This window comes from Anopheles stephensi, chromosome 3 (assembly GCF_013141755.1).
Source record: "Anopheles stephensi strain Indian chromosome 3, UCI_ANSTEP_V1.0, whole genome shotgun sequence".
Lineage (NCBI taxonomy): Eukaryota > Metazoa > Arthropoda > Insecta > Diptera > Culicidae > Anopheles > Anopheles stephensi.
Genome location: NC_050203.1, coordinates 59,053,083 through 59,067,829, shown reverse-complemented (window position 1 = coordinate 59,067,829; position 14,747 = coordinate 59,053,083).

Genomic DNA, 14,747 nt, shown 5'->3' with positions numbered 1-14,747 from the left:
CGGTCACATTCTCAAATGGAACCAACTCGTTACAGTTTGTGTACTTAACACAGTGATGTCTCAGTGAGGTTTGGTTGTGGTATATTTTTTTAAAGAACCAAAAATGTAAGAAACGAAGATTTTAGTTGATAAAATTAAATTAATATCAAAAGGATGTTTAATGTTCAATCATGTTTGCTATATTTTGGACCACTACCACTCTACCTTTTGCCCACTGTGTTTATTTGTTTCCAAGTGTAGGCTAGTCGCTCGAGACGATTCCGGTCACGATAACGACAGCGGGCGGCCCCAGTGGAAGGGGCGGTCGAATTTCTTACTTTTCCTTCCTAGCGGACAGGAAAACGCGCAAGAACTGACAAAGCAAAAAGAAGCACGTCGGAGATGCTGGTCCTATTGCCACTGCTGTGCATCTCGAAGGGGCTGTGCGTGTATTATGTGGGTCACCAACACGGGACACTGGGAGAATCCTAGCGGGTGGCACACACAGCAATGTACCAGGATGTACCAGCCGGGTTTTTTCGCTGGGGTGGAATGGTCGTCACAGGAAGCAGCTTTTGTAGGTGAGTAGGCTGTCGGGATGAACAGGGACAGGTGACACGCAATTCGTGCACGTCAGAACGGGAAGCCTGAGAAGCTTGTTCGAACGAAAGTAGTAAGATGGTTCAAGTGGATGGCCGAAAAGTTGTCTCCGTAGCTGACTGGCTTGCTTGCTTGCTTGCGTTTCCGTGCCAGGCTTCTCGCATTGTAGCCTAGCCGTGCTGTGCCCTGCTGCATCACCGTTCGTTCTTCCCCGGCGTACAGCTACCTTGATCGTTCTGGCTGGTGAAAAACGGAACGGAACGATGGTTCGGAGCGAAAGCGTGGTGAAGCGGATGTACGCTTGAAGGATGTTCCAAATACATTTTGTAGAAAATAATGTACACGGACGACAGTGTCACATGATGTCAAGTGTAAGGACGCCCGAGCTCGAAAATGGAATCCCGGGATGCATGGATGGGCGATGATGATGGTGAAAAACTTTAGATGAAATCAACGGCATACAGCACCGGTTGGAAGTGGGGCAACGTTGCAGCTAATGGAAGTTTATTTTTGTGTTTTAGTTGAGCTTTTTTTCTAATGTTACTGGTGATTCTGTGATGAAGTTTTGTTTGGAATGTTTCGTAACGTGTTCTTAAATTTAAAATTTCTCATCAACTCGTACAGTATAGATGCAGTCGACGATAGCAGCAACACAACTGGTATTTTAAACCAAACTACGCATTATTTTTTAAAGTCTTCAAAACCAGTCGTTCCTATAAATTAATCAAACTGCTTTTCCAATAGCAGCACCCCCGGTCGCCTAGCAAAGCCTTAATCGAATTAATCCCATCGAAGCCCCATTGACGTGCTTATGTCTTTACCCATCATTTTAATCAAAGCCAACGAGCATCTCTGCTCAAGTGTCTCTGTCATTGGGGAGCATTTTTTGAGGCCCCCCGTTTGTGCCAAAGAAGGTATATAATTTATCTCTGCCCGGGATGGCGCGTGGCATCAGCCAGAACCATCCCACAAACTATTTCGTCCGTGCAATGTGAAGAACACCGAGAAATGTTGGCTTGGTCGAAAGTTCTACCGGGGCAGGGTGGAGGGATATACGGTGGAGACAATGGTTTTGCGATGGATTTAAAAACTACATAACGGAGTCGTAGCATTGCTTCGAGCAGGTTGGTACGTGTATTTACTTCCTTTCTAGCACCGGAAGTGTACCTTGTGCCAGGCTCGTTTCTTTGTAATGGTCCCTGCAGACTTGAGACTAGGATGTCTAGAGGAAGGGCAGCAAAGGATTAGCTGGTGCGAGAGCCTGATCGGAAGGATTCGAAAATTCATCTCGTATCGGATGAACTTCGGTAGTAAGCAGTAGATAAACGTTTAGAGCCGAATTTTCGGAGTAGCCCACCTTTTTCGGGGGCAGAAAAAACGGCTGATGCACATATACCGAATCGAAACCTGTTACCCGATATCACTCTGCCTCAGTCTCATGGGACAGCCCGCTCGGTACCGGTGTGTGCAATCAAGGCGTGTGTGAGTGTGTGTGTGTTTCTGTCCCTTGAACAATGGGTGGCTTAAATGCCCAGCCTACCTACGCCTAGTGATGGGTTTCTCGGGCAAATCTCGAACGCTCGTTCAATCAAGAGCATTTTGCTCGAGTTTCACCGCTAGGTTAGAGCATCTCACGCACGGTGCTGAAGGACATGGGAAACTCACCGAAGCGGGCAAGAAGCAGGCGGGATTGTACTGAGTCAGCAGCGTGTTCCGTTCACTCCTTACGGCGGTTACCATTCGAGCCGGGGGGACGCATCCTTTTCTAGCATCGATACGATGGTCTGATGGCCGCCATGAGTGGGTGCGTGGCCTGGAGAATCGTCTTCTATGGTACTTCAAAAATCATTAAAATGTATATAACTACTGGTGGGGGGGGGGCCGGTGGGTGGGTAGGCGGGAAGATTGGAAAAGTGCGACGTGAAGTCCTGCATCGCTCCTGTCGCCCGTACGCAGTCCTTCCACATCCGCTTCCACTCGAGCGAACAATAACGCATAGCGGAAAGTTGCTGATGCTCCCGCCTTACATCATCCGCCAATGGGTATCGTTTTTCACTGCTGGAAACTTTCACTTTCTCCGGCGTTGCGCTTGCCGTTCCCGTTCTCGTCCTGTGCCGTCCGTTAGCAGCTGTTGCAAAAATCCTTTTCCCTTAGCCCAGCACACCTTGGCAGTAGTCTCGTACGCTTCGCGCAAGGGAAAAACGTCTCAATCTTCTCGCATTGCGAAAACCCAAACCGTCGTGTGCGACGACGATGATGATGATGCACGAGTGATAAGAAGAAGGTACAGGTACGGTGAGTCAAAACCCCCGGCACAAAGGAAAATGTGTCGTGCCACACTTTTCCAGCAAACGGCCCAGATATGGTGTATGGATGGACTATTTACTCACGTTCACGACTAGCTCACGGTGGGAGCCTGAGTGCTGGCACACTCATTTCTTGGCACGTGTTGGTAGTTGGATGGGTGGGATGTTGCATGTACACCGGGACCATCCTTATCAACCGTCCGTACGCTTCGGACTAGTTTTTCCCCCGAGAGCACACGGCCGATGTACAGACAGTGCTGCGTTTTAGCTAGGATAGACGAAATGACGTACCGGCGGGCCGATGTTGATGGCGGTGGTGGCTGCGCGGGAATGGACGGGAGAAAAATGGAACTCAAGATTCGCTTCACATGAACTGGTGATTAGAGATCGTTGCGGGAAAGTGAAACAGGTATACGCTGAAGGATGGCCATCCCCTGCTGGGCGAGCCTGGGTGAAAGTGAAACGATATATAATTACGAAGCGATGCGTTGCTATCGGTCAAGGGCCTGGGTGGGCGCGCGTAGGCACGGCACAGTACGGAGCGAGGTCGTTTCCAATTACGATAAGGGGCGCATTTTAAATTGCGCGTGGCCTACACCGTAGCGTTCGAGTTTTGGGAAAACATTGCATTAAGAATGGGATGGGTTTGTTGTTTGGGGCAGGTGGTAGAGAATTTAAGGTACGATTATGCTGTGCTGGAAGGTTGCATAATGTGAATTGCAGATGATGTTGGTGAAAGTAGTATATAGGATATCGTTTATTGCTTGTACAAAGTATATACAGAGGCAGACTTTTTCGATTGATTTTGTTTTTATCTTATTTTAATGAATTTTAATTACACTACGCTTGGTACAATTTAAGGCTACGGGAATAAAGGGAATGCTAGAAATTAACAGTGAAGTAACACAACTACAAAAATTTGAAAATTAAAAAATTTAGACATTTATGATACCTCAATCAGAGCTTAAATTAAGAAATTTTGGAAATAAACAGTTTGATAATATAAATTAAAAATGACCAATATTCTAGTGTAAGTTAGTAAGGCGTAATGAAAGTGAACATGCGATGATCTGGATAGAGATTGTGAACATATCAAGAACAGTATCCTGTGGTTTCAACACATGTGGAATATCATTTATCCAATTTTTATCCAAGTTTTACTGCTTTTCCAATGTTTATTAAATAAATCCAAGTTAATTAAATACATTTAGGGAGGATTACTCATTTGAGCACATTTCACAACATTTAAGCTTCCCCGCTTCACCAGATAAAAACCACCTACCATGAATACTATAATGTGTAAAAATAAAAAAAAAATTCTTAGAAAAAAAGAATGCCTTGTTGAAGAATTGCTCTACTACAGTAGATCATCAGCTTCGCTGCGTGAAGATCTATCGCTGCGCTCATTGACTGCATACATTTAGGCGCTTTCAGTGAGATATGTCGTGCGTAATATTTGTCATCAGATGAATAATTTTTAAAGCAAACCTAAAATAATTCAATAGTGTTCCATGACAATTCTCAATGCACTCTATTTAAATATTTCTATATTTGAAAAAATATTCGTCATAAAATATTCCTAAAATCAAACAGAAACATGACCGATTAACAATTATCAACTTAAAACCACGAAACACTGACCGCCCTGCCAGCGTTGGGACACTATTGCTTGCATAGATTGTTTGTGAAGTGTGTTTGCTAAGAAGGAAGCTGGTCATTCTATTGTTGGACCCGCGGACGGGGCACTTCACATCCCCATTTCACGCAATCACCTCAATAGCACTTGATCTGCACAAAGATTGAAGATGCTTGAACGTATGTATGCAAATGAGCGCAGGCCTCTGAAGGGTGCGAGATATTCTAGTCACAATCTTGAGTCCAAATCATCAGACATGAAATGATTTTTTGTTGTTGCTGCAGGTAATATTGGATTATTCTAAGCGTGTGTATTTTTCAATATTTTGAAATGTATAGCTATGATTCAATCTATGAAAATCACATTGTTTTCTATCATTTAAAGCACTGCTTAAAGGCACGCAAGAGCGTACAGTTAAAAAAAAAAAGCATTAAAATCCCTTAACCACAATATGATTGAAGCAATTTCCGGTTCTATTCCGCGCGTAAGCGTATCGGCTCCGGATACGCCGATATTCATTGGGCATCGCGAATTAGACACGCAAAAGAAAGCCAAATTAGTGAAGCGAAGCTGGATGCCCGATACTGAAGGGGGTGCACAGGCCTCCAAAAATGGACAAAATATCAACGCGACTCATTTGTTTTTCGCTTTCACGGTTATGAGCTGTCCTGGATTGGTTTTGAGCACTTCAATGGTAAAAGGTTTTTTTTCTAACTGGCTCGAGGTGTTTTTTACTCTCGATATTGGTAGCGGTAGCGACGTTAGGACATCGCGTCGGGCATGTTTTTTTTCTTCGAACCGAACCGCGAATCCATGGGAAAGGGTTGCTTGTGCCTGTGCTGGAAACCGGAAAACAAGGTTTGGGGTACTGGTAGATAATAATGGTTACGGTTGGTGAAACATGAAACGGATATCCACCGAATTCGGTCGAGCCACGGGCATAAAAAAGGACACCGAATTATCCGCGTTCTAATCGAATCGAAACGTTTCAGGATTTTCACCGCGGCGTGCGCATTGTTTCGGTTGCTTTCCCTTTTTTTTTGCTGTCGTGGATGGGTTTGTTTTGGTGAATGATTCTGCTTTTTTTTCACGACAATAGACGAGTGCACGGCGTTGGTCACAGTTTGGTCAGCCGATGGAAGGGTTTTATTTTTGGTGTACGATCATCAAACAGTGTGTTTGTGGTGAGAGGGAGACATAGTTGTTATGAGCTCATCAATGGCTGGTTATGATCAAGAATAGGCAGGTACAACTAGGATCAATCGTGCTTACTCTGGTTAAAAAGAAAATAAAACAGACGGCATAGTATCAACTACTTCGCCTTCTACTTGTATTTCTATGTGTGACAAATCAATGCTCCTAGTTATCCTTCTTTGGGCTTAAAATTTGGATTCTTTTAAACGAATTTTGAAATTAAATTCATCATCCTGTGAAGAACCTGAACTAAACGAACAAATTGCGCTATCTTTATCCCATACTTTCATTTGAAACATGGAATACTTTCACACTGCGTACATACGATAGCAATCTCAGGTCCTTTCTTCATTTGCACAAACCAATTCAAGAAGGGAAGCAAAGGCATTGCGTGATAATTCGATTCCAACGTCTTTATTTTTTGTAGGTTTTCTTCTTGAATGTGCACAAAATTAGGTACTTGCAGTGCGAATCCCAAACCCCGCACACTTTGGGTTGGTTCCAGTACATCCTTAATTTGAATGTGATCGTCCTGTTCCGGGCATGGGATATCTCCGTTCTGAAAAGGTGCAATTTTGGGTCGTGAGAACTATTTTCGCGCAAAATGGTGACGGTGCGAATCTTGTTCACTCGAGACCGGTAAGGATAAGGTAAGGATTGTTTTTTTTTTGCGTTAGAAAAACAATGCTAGATGCTTGCTGCAAATCTAGTGCGAAACAGGTTCTGCAACGGTTGTTTTGGATCGTTTTTTTCCCATACCATCTCCTTGGTATTATCTGGATTAAGGTTTTTTTTGTATATTGCTCATTTTTAAACACGGGTTTTCAGATTTTCATATAAAAAAGGGGGATGCTATAGGAATGCATTGCTTTGGTGAAATGAGGATATCTTTTGATTCTTCACGCGGGATGCAAACTGAATTCTAATTATGCAGTTGAACTAGAATGTTTATTTATTTTAATATGTTCATATAACTAACTCTTTAACATTCTTGTTTATTTATTTATTATTTAATGCCTTGTTTCAAATCGTAATGAATTCTATGAATAGAATCCAGAAAAAATAATTTCAATCGATTGAAAAAATCATGAGAGGACCGGGGCTTAAATCTCTTCCGGACCGTTCCCTCGTAGTGAGGAGTAACTATCCACCAACGTGGTATCATAAAGTCTAGTAAGCAACAAATGGTAGTCATGACCTGCAGAGGTCGTTAGGCAAAGAAGAGAGATGAAGGGAAACTCTTACACTTAAACTTAAATTAGTAGAATTTTAAGGCAAGTCTCTAGTCCTTGGGATTGTATCCAATGGTAAATATTTTCCAGCCTTTACGAGAGGCTCCTTAGGACTTATGGATAATAAACTATATTAATCATTGACGATTTGAGTAGAATAAAAAAAGTTAATAGTTTAACGTCTACTATGATGAAATATTTGATAAATTATATTCACAACTAAAAGGCAATAAATGGTTCTATTTCGATCGGTCGTACCAGGTATTGTAGCCGAAAAAAGTCCTCCCCAAAGGTTACTCTACCTGCGTCATATATCACAATGCAATAGTAACGCCAAATCAGACCTCGTCCCGGTCATTTACGTGCGTGACGCTAGCAGACATGGATGAGTACCGACCGGTGCACATGTGTGGAAAATTTGTTTTTCTCACGTACAACAGAAGATGTCGGTGGCACTCTAGCAAAGGCTGTTCTTCTTCCGTCTTCCGAATGATCTTGGTCGTCTCGTCGGTTGTTTAATGACATTCTAATCGAAAACGCATGTGGACAGGTGGAAGTAGTTAGGCTTTGGGCTGATGGGCTCTCGCCCAAGCAGTACGCCGTCACCTTGCAACCGGAGCCCGGGCGGGCTGCATTGACGTAATTTTCCGGTGAAAGTCGTCTGGGAAACGGTTCGATTGTCAGCAACCGAGGCAACTATGCGAATACGTGGAAGTACGCTAGAACGTACGATTGGTGCGTAGCTAGTACGACGATCCCCTTTTGTAGGAGGGATTGTAGACGCATCGACGCTTTCGTAGTTCGAAGAATGCAAAACATACAAACATATGCGCCGAAGAAGATAAACGCGCGTTACCACAAATGGGGATAAATGAATTACAATTGTTCAGTAACCAATTAAAGAGCTATATCCATCATTAAACCGATAGCAGTTTTTCAAAAACTTCTATTAAGACTGCCTGGTTTAGTGTTATACCAAGAACGGTTACCAAAACAAAACAACCTTATTTACCATAAAACAGCGATAAATCTTATCGAGGCACGGTTCTAGAACAATTTCATGCCAAACAGTTACGGTAGGCAAATGAAAAATTATTTTCATTATTCGAGAGCGGCCAGCGTCGTAATGGTAAGAAGCAGTTGTAATAACCCTTGCGTGACATACCCTTCGCATTTGCGTGCAATCGCGAAATGACGAAACCGCCCCCGGGCACACCATAATCACGGCTTCGAAAACCGCATGTTTTCCCTGCTTGCATGAGAGAAATAAAACTAAATGAGCCTCACACACACACACACGCACGCACACACACAGGTGCACGGGAGGAGTGAGTGAAAGCTTTCTTTCTAATTCCCGGGAATCGAAGCACCGCGTATTCGAAGCAGTAGCAGCAGCAGCAGCAGCAACAGCAATGGTGCGTAATATCACACCACCGAAATGGTCTATCCGCAAGGATCATTGGATGTGTGTTTTCGGCTTTCTTTTCATGTATGATTTGAGGAGCTTCGGCAACAACATGCGGCCCAAGGATTTTCTATACCACACCGTATCGGTGCGTTTCGTAACACGGTACGGTGGGTACCGGATAGTAGCGGCAGCTTCGGCAAATCTTATCCGAAGTGAAGTTAATTACACTGATGAAGTGCGTAACATGTTTTTAATAACAGTTAATTACTGTCACATAAAAGGAAATTTCTCCGTTTGCGACAAGGCTTTTGGCGGCAGCCGTTGTGCAATGCTGAGTGGTTAGCGTTACGATAAGCGAATTTGTAAGTTGGTTGAAATTGCAGCGACCGAATGTTTGACACTGGTGTTGGTGCTATGGGTTTAAAGATTTGGAACGCACAAAATACACATTAAAGCTCGCAACGAAGCGTAGTATTTGATACATAAAAGCAATGTAGAGCATCTATTTGTCCTTGACTTCAACATTAGCAGAGCACGTAAGATAACTCGATTCTGAGCGATTGAATGCATGGTTGGTGTTAGTAAATGAATTGTTTCATTACTATCTGAGAACGGTTTTGTTGTTTTCGTTTGGGAAAAATGTACAAAACGTAAAGAAATTTGACTCATTTGGGTCGTATGCACAGCTTTTTCGTCTTCTTGGCCCTTTAACTGCAAGCTGTCTTGGAAGACGACCCCGTTCGACTGCAAGGAATGAGGTCTCTTGGGAGAAAAACATTCTGGAGCGATTAGTCTTAGCCTAAGACGAGAAGGCTTTTCTTGAAAATAAGGCATGCTAGAACAAGAAGTCCCTTGGATGACGATTCAACATGTTGGTCTAGCCCTCCCTACTTGACTAAACTTTGACTTTGGTTATTTTATTTTTACAAAGATTCTACTGACATAAATTCAAGTTTGATTTTTCAACTGTATACCAAATTCGAAGTAAGCACTCTTTGAGTGAATAGAATACTTTCCAAAACCCTTTTTGGCTATCAAACTTCAACAAATGAAATAAGTTTTTACTTTAAAATTTGTAACAGCAAGGAATGTAGATTTTTCACTAGGTAAATGCGTACCTTAAAATTGCTACGTACATAGCAAAACAAATTTGCAACAGCCGGTAATAACAACGCCACCTTGCACAAACCGACAAGCCTGGAAGCTAGGTGCCGAACCGGGGCTGGAACAAGCGTATTACTGGTTGCCGAGCAGGCTCGGCAGTCATAAATCGTTTTAAATTGTTCGGCAACATTCATTATTAAAGCAAGTCTGCTAAGACGTTAATCACCGGTAGCGCTACTAAGCATGGTGAATGCATTTTTAACGGCACCATTAACATTTTACCCCGCAACACAGTACAGCTTATGCTGCATGCACAAGGATTGTTACAGGTTTACCAGCAGGAAATTTAATTTACTTAAACAAGTTAGTCGTTGATTTTATTTGTAGTAACGTGATACTGTTTAATGTGCGTACAATTAAGTAGGAAAAGGCCAACAAATACTTGCCCCATCCACGATGTTCGCTTTCGAATTCAGTCAAATATTATGAAATTTAATATTTTATGTCAAACAACCTGGAGTTAGAGAATAAAGTTTTGCTGTTAGCATTTATTTCACTTTAATTTCAACTTTTCTGGAACATGTGGTTTCAAAACTGCTCCACATGCTTCCACAACAACGAGATAGTTCCATCTGAAACGAGATAGTTTTTTTTCTATTTTCCGTTGACCAATGCGCATCGTTTAGAGGCGTTCGGCAGTTTGCAGCTATTTCTTCATATATCTACTGTCCACGCGTTGGTCCATTTCTGTAATGGGGGAGCACCAAAAAAAAAAAAAATAAAGCCAGGCAAATGCCCAAGTACGAGTGATGCTGGCCGAGCGCAACTAACTGGCGCCTGTCAGTGTTGCGCCATGAGGTGATAAAATAATGTTGCATAACTGAAATTAGTGCAAAAAAACAAGAAAAGAGGTAGATATCGAGCCATGGTTGGCTTAATTTAAGACGCTAATTTATGTTTATCGTAGAACATGTTTCATTTTCCATCTATGCAGGAGATGAATATTTGTTTATGTTTGGTAGAAAATGTTTGGGACATTTCTCATTTCATGAACGATCTTACGAGATAAAACAAGACGAGAACGAGGACGAGATAAAAGGGGATAATGATTAAACATTATGTTCTTAATAAAATAGCATTTATAGTAGATAAGAAAAACTTTAATGATCTCTTTATAACTTCAGAGATCCAGTGACACTATCCAGAACCACGAACGATTGATGCTACGTTCACTCCCCAAAATCCTTGGCACCGTTTGTCCACTGCATGCCTCGGAATCACGCTGCAAAGCCGAATGACCCTACGAAGCAGATGCAGAAATACGAACCACAAGCACCAACAGAAGAAAAAAAAGCAACCCCACAAGCAACAATATGACCAAAATAAATGCCATCTCGCTGTGCTTCCCGTGTCATTGACCCACGGGATGGGGTGAGTATGCGATTTTTTTTTTGGCGTGTGTGTTGGTTTGTGAGCGCCTTCACTTAGAAAAGAGATTGCTGTGCGCTCTCGCATCGTCCGCACCCGCACACACACGGGGCGTACATATTTTCTAATCTTTCACCCTGCGCCAGCATGAATTGCAAACCGTGGAATAGGAGAAGGTGGAACATACATACATACGCGCCCATAACGCGGGAGAGATAGATTTCCAAAATGAGCAACGATCGCTCGCCTGTAGGCGTCGCTTTGCCGTGCAGTTGCACGGACGGTTCCTTTTTGCAGTTTTGGCTTGGCCAAATCCTCGACGCGCTCGTTCGCGCATACATTACCGGACGGTGGGATAGCGTTGGCTTAAATCCCACACGCTGGGCACACGGTTCTATCGGGTGCGGCCCGCGCGGAGCACAATCTCCCTTCGAAACCGCTTCAACGCGACTCACGATCAACGCAGATCAGTCCGTTTGTTGATTCACGGTGTGTTACATCATTGACGAGCGTACGATGGCAAGATTCGGTTATGGGTTTCTTGTTGTTTTTTTTTTTGGTTGGACAACGATCGTATTCTCCATTCTGCATCACGTTTGCCTCGTTTGACGGCGTATCATTTTTGGCATTTTTCTTTCCGGATCATCAGCTTTATCTTCGATGCTGGATATAAGGTGTAATAAAATTGTTTTTTAGATCGTCATTTTGTTAACAAATAAATTAAATGTTTGATTGATTTTTTTTAAATGTTTTCTTCACATCTTTTACTCATTTTTTAATAAAAAGGAATGCAGATTTTAATGATGGTTACAAATCAAATCTTAAATATTATGTACTGCATCTTGCACACTCATAACATTAGATTTGATAAAAAGTAGCATATTCGAGAATATATAATTTTAAATAAGAACATGCAATTTAAATCCGGTTAATAGCTTTTTAAAGGCAAAGCAAGTAGCTTTTAGAAAAATGCTGCAATAACAACCCGGCCCTTCAAGTTCGATGAAACGGACAAATTGGATATCTTCGATCGAACCTCCTCACTTCAGGAAAACAAGATCGAAGTTCTGATTAGAAATAGACAAAAACACGAAACCCTGTTTTGAGAACAAAGAAAGGACTAGAAGTCCTGTGTAAGGAGAGGCAGTCTGGATGAGATTTGAATCCCGGTATTGCCGTGTGAAGACCGTCGCCGCTGTCGCCTATAAACGAACATCTACAGAACATATATTTCTCCGCTAATCTACAAATGGCTGTTAAATTCGTTCAAAAACTTAAGTAGCTTAAGACGTCCTTTTTAAATGTAAATTTATTACTGAATTATTTTACTAAACATTTCTGTCTCTCTGTCATATAGGTATTACGGACAAGACACGATGTTTTTTTTATATTTTGCAAAATATAAACGTAAAATTTTGTAAATATCGGACATGCATAGCTTTACATGTGCATATAAACTAGGAAACTTAATGTAAAAATAATGCAATATATTTTTCAGAAAGGTACAATAAAATGGTATGTTAGAAACACTTGGCAAAATCAAATGTACTGTTCAAGTCGGATAGACATTTGTCTAGCTGTGTATTTAATTCATTTCAAAGGAAGCTTCTTCAAAATTCATAGCTCTATCAAAAAGCATTTTTCTAGCGTTGTTTGCCATATTGAAACTATTGGCCAGAAAATTAGAGCTCCCAATCGTGGGAAGAAGACCGATATCAACTCGGCCCACAACAACAACGAGTGCAAAAAGGCAAAATAGCACAAATAGAGAAAGAAAAAGTAAAAAACCCCATCACAAAACGGAACCATTAGCACTCACGATCATCACGGAGCGAAACTAAAGTTGTGTATGCAGTTTCTGCTTTCGACATTCTTCGACCCCGCGCGATGATGTTGGTCGGCGATTCTCTTCGTTTTAATTTTCTAGCGCTATCTTTGCAACCATCTTTCTAAGCGCACGGCCATCGCTCTCGACACCCCCCCCCCCCCCGCCCCCCGAATTTAGGTGTTCTGCATGTGTTCGTTTTTGGAGAATTCGCCTGCATCGCGACTTGCGTCGTTGAGTTTCATTTTTTTTTTTTTGCAAATGGTGAGCGTTGCTCACTCGCTCAGTCTCGCTCGTGGTTTCTAAATTTTCTATTCCATCGTACAGGGGTTTGGCACACGGGCGCAGCTTGCAGCACCACAGCTTGCACACACGCTTGCAGCCTATCAGTATGCGGTTTGCTCGTTTTTTTGTGTGTGCTGCTGCCATTGCTCTAGCACACTGACGCTTGTGCAACGGTGGTGGAGGGCCGCGTAGGCCTGTTCAAAACGCTCGGTTCAACGACCCCACGGAAACGATGGGAAGGCAATTTCTTCTAAGGTTTATTTATGCTTGCTTCTATTTCTTGTCAGTTGGTGGGTTGCGTCTTGTTTTTGGGGTTTTTTTTTGCGCACATAACTTACTTCGTCTTAGTGGTCGCATTTTTGCATTGGATGCGTTCCCGCGCGCGGCGATCGCGTGTTTGGCAGATTTTTTATGTTGTTGTGTCGATGCTTTATTTCACTCTTTGTTGTTTATTTACTCGCTGTGCTGTAGGGTTAGGTTTAGAACTGTGGCTTTGGGCAACGTGATGCAACGGGGGTGAGGATCGGTGGGTGAAGTGAAATCGGATGTGATGGGATCATTAGCGTGCAGCGGGTTCGAGGAGATGCTTGATGTGTGTGCTTGCGGGATGTACGATGATGACAAGCTTGTGCATGTGAGCTGTCGCTTCAGAGTGTTAGAGCATGGGGAATGGGTAGCTGAATACAAGAATCGTTTCAATGTCATTGACCTTGTTGCACGACTCTAGAAAGCGCTGAAAGCGAAGCGTGCCGTGCAGTGAGGTCGATGGAGCAGCCTGGTAACTCGTAGAATATACTTGCGAATGAGGGCTAGCATCATAAATGACGTTTCATTTAGTTAATATTGATGAACATTTGAGATATTTTACAATATTAATTTTGAATATTTTTATAATCAATAACAAAAATCTACAATTTCTTTATTTGAAAACAAAACGAAACGAATTTTTTCTTCTTCTTCTTCCTTGGCACCACAACCTCGAGAGGTCTCGGCCTGTCAATTTCTGGCTTTCTGTTACTTGATTTTACCCGTAGCAAAGTAGTCAGCCCTGCGTACGGGGAGGCGGTCTGGATGGGATTTTGAACCCCGGTCCTGCCGTGTGAAGACCGGCGCCGTTATCGCCTCAGCCACCCGACCGCCCCGAATTTTTTGCTATAATAAAAAAAAATATTTGCGATTTTGTTCAACATGACATATAGTATATTTTTAGGCAATAATCAAAACTCAGTTTAAATCACTTTTAACCAATAGGTCAAGGATTTATCTATTATTAATCAATGTTTAATTTTTGATAGGTTAATAATTTTGTCTTATTCTTCTCTGAATCCTTTCTAATTTTTAAATACTTTGACACAATATCTTCGGGGAGAGGTGCTATTTCTTGCTTTCTAACTATTTTTTTATTTTATAGCTAGTTTCAACTATCAGGTTCGAGGATAAAATCCTATCATACAGATCGTCTCTCAGTGTGCAGGTCTAACTATCCAGCTACAGGTAAACCCAAGTCACAGAAAACCAGAAATGGTAGGCCGAGACCTTTCGAGGTTCTAGCGTCAAGGAAGAAGTAGAATAGAACAGAAATGATATCCCATATAGGATCAATGATGTGAGTGGTCAGAGTTATTATTATTATTATATTAAAAGTTCAACGGGCCACGCAAGACCCCCGGAATCCTAATTGTTATACCACTTAACTGTTGGAAGGACGGATGGTTCGAATTCAGCTCAAAAGCGCAGTGCGGCGCATGGT